Source organism: Canis lupus, chromosome 23 (assembly GCF_003254725.2).
Source record: "Canis lupus dingo isolate Sandy chromosome 23, ASM325472v2, whole genome shotgun sequence".
Taxonomy (NCBI): Eukaryota; Metazoa; Chordata; class Mammalia; order Carnivora; family Canidae; genus Canis; species Canis lupus.
This window is the reverse complement of record NC_064265.1, coordinates 32,033,975-32,039,974: the sequence shown is the minus strand read 5'-3', so window position 1 is coordinate 32,039,974 and position 6,000 is coordinate 32,033,975. Positions and strand designations below refer to the sequence as shown.

Below are 6,000 nucleotides of genomic sequence, written 5' to 3'. Positions count from 1 at the left end.
CCCGTTAAAATTAATCATCAAAGCACTACTAAGTTGCAATAGGCGGCTTACTTCTTCCAATGGGTCATCATAACAATTAGTATGGCCCAACCAGCACAACCAAAAAGTATGTGGGCAATGGTCTGGAATTTTCCGCAAAAGGGTTTGATCTATATTCTCTCTTCCTCATGGGCTTGCAGAACAGGACTTCCATTGATCCAGAACAAATTTAGATAAGTTCTATTGTTTCAGAAATTGATCTTACGGAGTGCTGGCTTGTCTCCCATTACAGTGTCGCCAGGAAGAAATCAGCATCATTTTGAGATGAGGGAGGTACCGAAGGATCAATCCTTAAATACCTGAAAAGGAAACCCAAGAAGCAAGCTCTTCCAGAGAAAGCCTCACTCATCTGAGAGTTGACAAAGCAAAGGGTTAAGTGGATAGATTCTAGAAGCACTGTGGGCAAGTCATCTTGCTTTGTTCTGCCTCAGATATTTCATTTGTGAAATGGGGATAATTATATTACATGATTCAGAAGTTTGTTGTGGATCGAAAACATGCACATGTAAGCTTTTAGAAGCTAATAAATGCCAAATACTTATCAGATATTATTGATAATACACAGATTAAGTGCATTAAGCTTAAAAGTAGCTCCATGGGGGTGGGGGTGGGAGAGGAGAGGATGGGAATTCTCACTTCGTCGTTTCGGATTTCTCTCCCTACTCCGATAACCTCATTTTTTGTTAGTTCAGTTCCTTGCAGAAAGCATTTACTGAAGGCCAGCTGTGGGCCCAGCAGGGTGTGCAACTCTGTAGGGGACCCACAAGGAGAACAAAAATTAGAGGCATCATTTTCGCCTCCAAGGAAATCTGAAAGGAAGACACTTCCATGCAGTGTGTACTTATCCAGTGTAGACACTGGTATTGCATTAGCGTAAGCAAAGAGAAAGGAGGAGTTAGAAACTCTGCTCTAAGCAATAACCCAGGGTGGTGGGAGGGCATTCTGGGTAAAAGGACATCAGAAACAAAGTCAGAGAGGCTTGGCCTAGTGTAATAAGTTGTGGGGTACAGTAAGGAGACCAAGCTGACTGGAACACGGATTGAATCTGGGGGCTGCTATAGGTAATGTTGGTTGGGGAGATTCAACCATTGCATGGTAGTTGTTGCTTAAGTACTTCTTGTTAAAGTACTGAAAAGTACAGTCCATGTACTGTCAGTAACCTTGGATGACCAACTTATTACTCCCCCTCCCCCCTCCGTCAAAAGTCCCTCAAATCCAGAACTAAAGATTAATGTCCAGTTCTACAGGGGATCTCCAGGGCCACCTGGCTCTAGGACTATGGCCAGTGATCAATTTTGATTGGTCCATGGAAGATCACCCTGATTATCTGTGCCAAGTAGATCTCAAGGTCTAGACTGGGGAGATGGTTCCTTATTCTCAAGACCACAGAGACCCACTCGTAGTCTGCTGTCCTAAAAAAATTCCCGTTGTCGTGCAAGGGCACAATGGAGCAAGCCTCCTGCTGCAAGGGTGTTTGTCTCATTCGGACTCAATGGCATGCATTTGCTCTTTCCCACAGGTTATCTGAGGTCCACACTGAGGTCCCCACACCAACATAGGACAACAGAATTGCTCATCCATTCCCCTGTTCCTCTGCTGCCCCTGATCCCAATTTTGTCACTGTGATGGTTGAGCAGTCACCTCTCCCATGCTTTAGAAAGGATATCAGTCATCACTTCGGGTCTGCCTCTGTCTTTTGATTTCCCTCTACAGATAGGTGGTTTGTCCTGCTAATTCTTTCTCAACAATTTCTTGTGTGTGTCTCCTCAACCTCAGGGCCACCCATCTCTCTGACTGGCCTGCTCCAAACCACTTGGTCAGTTAGCACACCACCTGTAGCTGAATTCCCTCTTAGCATCTGCCACTTCGATCTTGTCTTCCAAGTCAGAGAAAGAGTGTGTGTGTTGAAGGGGTGGGGGGTACTCATAGGGAGGGAACACCGATGCTGGTTAGTCCTAAGTTGACACATCTGTTGATGAGCAGGACAGCTCTGAGGAAGTGCTGATGCACTAGAGGATGCCATGGGCCAGGTGGGAAAGTTTCCTTGAGGACAAATAGGAAATTGATTCCTGATACTTTTAAATTGAAAGAAAGAAATTCTTCTTGTTTTTTTTTTTTTTTTAAAGGTTGGGTAATTTTATCAAGGAGGTAGATTATATTGGAATTTTTGATCGATTTAGAAGCATAATTATTTCAATTCAGAAATATAAAAAATTACATTGGCTAAAACAATCATTTTCCTATCTTGTGTTTAAACAGATTATAGGATTCTTCTCTACAGAAGATTATTGAGCAAAATCTGGATCTCCCAGCTGCTTGATTTGCTTCTTTTCCTGACTCAAGTCACACAAATGGTGCTTTTTCTTTTTTCTCCAGCACTTCATGACCAAAGATTTTGAAGAAGTCCAGGTAGACTTTTCTGGCGATCTTTTGAAGAACCACTGAAAGAATAACCAGAAACCATCTCCCAGATAAACAGAGGACCTAGGACTAAGATGAGAATGAGTCACAGATTTGTCTTTTTATTTATCATATCTAAAGTTTCCTGACTGTTATCATTTTCTCTTTGTGGGCTCAGTCACTTCCCAATCCAGTCCCCATAGCCTGAATTCTGTTTCAGCCCCTACAAGCATTTTCAGTTACTCTTCCCATCCTGGCTTTCATTTATTTTTATATGTTACCCCATCATGTTACCCCTGCGCATTTACAAACTCCTTGAGATCTTGGGAGTTCTGTCCCACCAGAGACCCACAGAAGTGGTCAATAGGCCCTCCATGACAATTTGTTCATTGACACTTACATTGATGGGAGAGAGTCCTTCTTGAAGGGAATTCAACCCAAGGAGGTTGGTTCTATACATTGAACCACCACAGACAATGGAAGATAAGATTGCCTTTGCTGCTGCAATTGTATTGTTACCATCTTTGTCTAAATGGATGACTGAGGGTACAGCTCCACACATCTATTGCCTTGGAAAGGCAATATCAGTAATCTGGACAGGTGCCAAGGAGACCTAACAGTGCTCCAGGGGACAGTCGGCCCTGACAGAGGAAGGGAGGCAGGGTAGCATCACAGTGCAGCACTCAAGCCCTGAGGTCAGCCTGCCTGCATTGGAATCCTGATTCTCCATCGATTTTCTGAATAAAACTGGCAATGTTTTCAGATGTTCTTTCACTTCATAATACGCACTTATTGCTGAATGGCATTCCAGGGAATGTTAACTGACCAACTGTTGTTATCCTTTTCATGTATGTAGGATGAGTGGTGATAAGACCTTTTCATTACTAAATTGGTGATATGTGTTCTTTCTGTTTTTGGCTTGATCTATGTAGTTAGAGTTTGTCAATTCTGTTGAACTTTTCAAAGAACCAGCTTTTTGCTGTGTTAATTTTCTTTACTTTCTCTACTTAGGGTCTACTTTGCTCTTTTTCCAGTTTTTTTTTTTTTTTTTAAAAGTTGAGACTCCAGGTAATTGATTTTGACTTTATCTTTCCAAGTACAGCTTTACCTACAAGGAACAAATTTTGACATGTTGAATTTCCGTTGTTTTACAAAAAGATCACTGTATCCATTGGATGCTGTGGATCTCCTCCCTCCTTACCGCTTCTTAAAAATTGGAATCTGATGGGATGCCTGAGTGGCTCAGCGGTTGAGCGTCTGCCTTCGGCCCAGGGCATGATTCTGGGGTCCCGGGATCGAGTCCCACATCAGAATCCCTGCATGGAGCCTGCTTCTCCCTCTGCCTGTGTCTCTGCCTCTCTCTCTTTCTCTGTGTCTCTCATGAATAAATAAATAAAATCTTAAAAAAAGTTGGAATCTGAAACAGGGGTATTGCTGCACCCCAAAGTGATTCTGGAATGGGACATTCCCTGAACTTTAAAAAAGGCCTGGATTCAGAGGACTTCATTCAGTGACTCTTATTTCCTTGACCCTTGAATGATCTTTTTCTTTGAAAAGACAATTGTATCTTTTTTGAGACAAAGAATTCTGTGATTGTTTAAAGTGTGCTCCAGTTATTGATTCTATAGCTTAAGTTGGTTAAAAATCCCATCTTGAATAGTCTGTTACTTCCCTTCTAACTAAAAAGAATGATAAGAATTAGCTTTACTAGGTTCTCCTGAATGCATATATTTCCAGCTCAGGCAATACTGACTTCGTTTTTCATGGTGCCTATTTGGCTACTTCCTGGGCTACTTTGCTGTACTAAATGGGATGTACATGGATTCCAAGAGTCCGTATGTACTAGCAAAGAATGGTGAAACTTTCTGAGTAGATAGGATATAAAGTAAGGGAAAGCATGTGGGGCCAAAATTTAGCATCTAGGTTTTACCACTCTGCATAGTACAGAGGTATAACAAGTCCTTTCTTCCCCCTGAGTCTGTCCTGCCAAGAGCATGGGCTATGTGGCCCTCAGAGCTGAGTGTGGATGTGAAAGCCCCTTACAGGCTACAATGTACTATGGTGACTATTGTCTGGCATGGCTCTGCTTTAACCTCCCTATGTCTTGGTCCCTATTTGTCCAACAGATCTTGCTTTCTCCAGATGCACAGGGGCCCCATATTTGGGATAGGCTTTCCTTGCTTTAATGGTCTGTTGTTGCTGTCTTGAAATTCTTAATAACTTTTAGTACAAGGACCTACGTTTTCATTTTGTGCAGGGTCCCACAAATTCTGAAGCTGATCTTATTTACCTGAAAGACGACCCCTTGAAGACAAGGTAATGGCTTGAAAAGTAAAAGGGACACAGCAAGGCTCCAGGGGCAAAACTCATAAGCAGTCACAGACAAGTCAGGTCCAATTTGGGATGACATGTCACATTTCTGTGCTTCGCTAAAACAACTTCCAGCAGCACCTCCCCCGTTCCCATACCTCTTTGTAAGGAGAATTTTTGGAAGGCTAAATCATATTTTGCCGGATATTCTTCACCATACACCTGCCCCAACAACTCCCCCAGTGCTCATTCACATCCAGCAACCCAAGAATCAACAGCATCCATATGGTGCATCCTCTATAAATGAAAGCTCTTTTAATTAGTGATGGGACACCTCAAATAATTTCAGCAGATGCTTCCATTTCATGCAAACAGGCACATGTCTTTGCAATTGGGCAATATTGTTCTAATTATATCATAGCCTGCAGCCCAACTGGGTATGTCTCTTAGACAGTCTTTCTGAGGGAGAGTACGTGGGTTGGAGATCTATTTTATTCACTCTCCCACCTCCCTAACACACACTATATCTCCTTTCAATATTTAATGTTTGTTAACTGTTTTTTGTTTTGTTTTGATTTTCGCTATTTTGATTTGCAAGTGCTTTTAACAGTCCGGAAAGGAGGAATGGGAAGGACATAATTATTTGGCAGGAGAATGGGTGAGGAGAGAAGGCTTTAGGATTTTCCTTCTTTTTATAATTTCCTTAAAAAGAACAGGTCTATTTCTTCAAGGAGGCTGCAGAGCAGACTGTGTGACGCAGAGATTCCTTTCACTCTCCCCAATATCCTGGGATTCTGTGGCAGAGATGACAGGGCTGTTTGCTATAATTAAAGCTCCCCTAGGAGGGGTGGGAGAGAGTGTGGTCTCTGAACAGACTGGGTTTGTATCTGGAGGTGTCAGCATGGTTCCACGTAGTTCTTGGCAAACAGTGTGAGAGGGACCTGGGGGCTTGTCATGCTTGGGAAAGTATGTTATCTGGGTCCACAAGATGCTGGTGATGGATGTACACTAAGTTTTTCTAGCTCATTCTCCACCTTGTGAGCACATAGTAGGACCATGCTTCTGTCCTTCTTTGAGGGCTCCTATATGGGGCTCCATGTACTTCTATATATCCTTCCATATGATTTACTTTGGCCAATGAGATATGAGTGAACATGAACTGTGCCCCTTCCAGGTAAAAGACATCAAGAGCCTGACTTTCTTCCTGCTACTGTGGTGGTCATGGAAGCACATGTCAAGATGAAGCTTCTC

At 42.6% G+C, this 6,000-nt stretch overlaps 1 long non-coding RNA gene across 1 annotated transcript in view; it reads left to right on the top strand.

Moving 5' to 3' along the window:
- Positions 1-4,693: 4,693 nt before the first annotated feature.
- Positions 4,694-6,000, top strand: part of LOC118352038 (uncharacterized) — a 44,541-nt gene continuing 43,234 nt past the window's right edge. The window contains exon 1 of the long non-coding RNA XR_004808467.2: positions 4,694-4,755. This is a non-coding gene — a long non-coding RNA (uncharacterized LOC118352038). The remainder of the gene's footprint in view (positions 4,756-6,000) is intronic.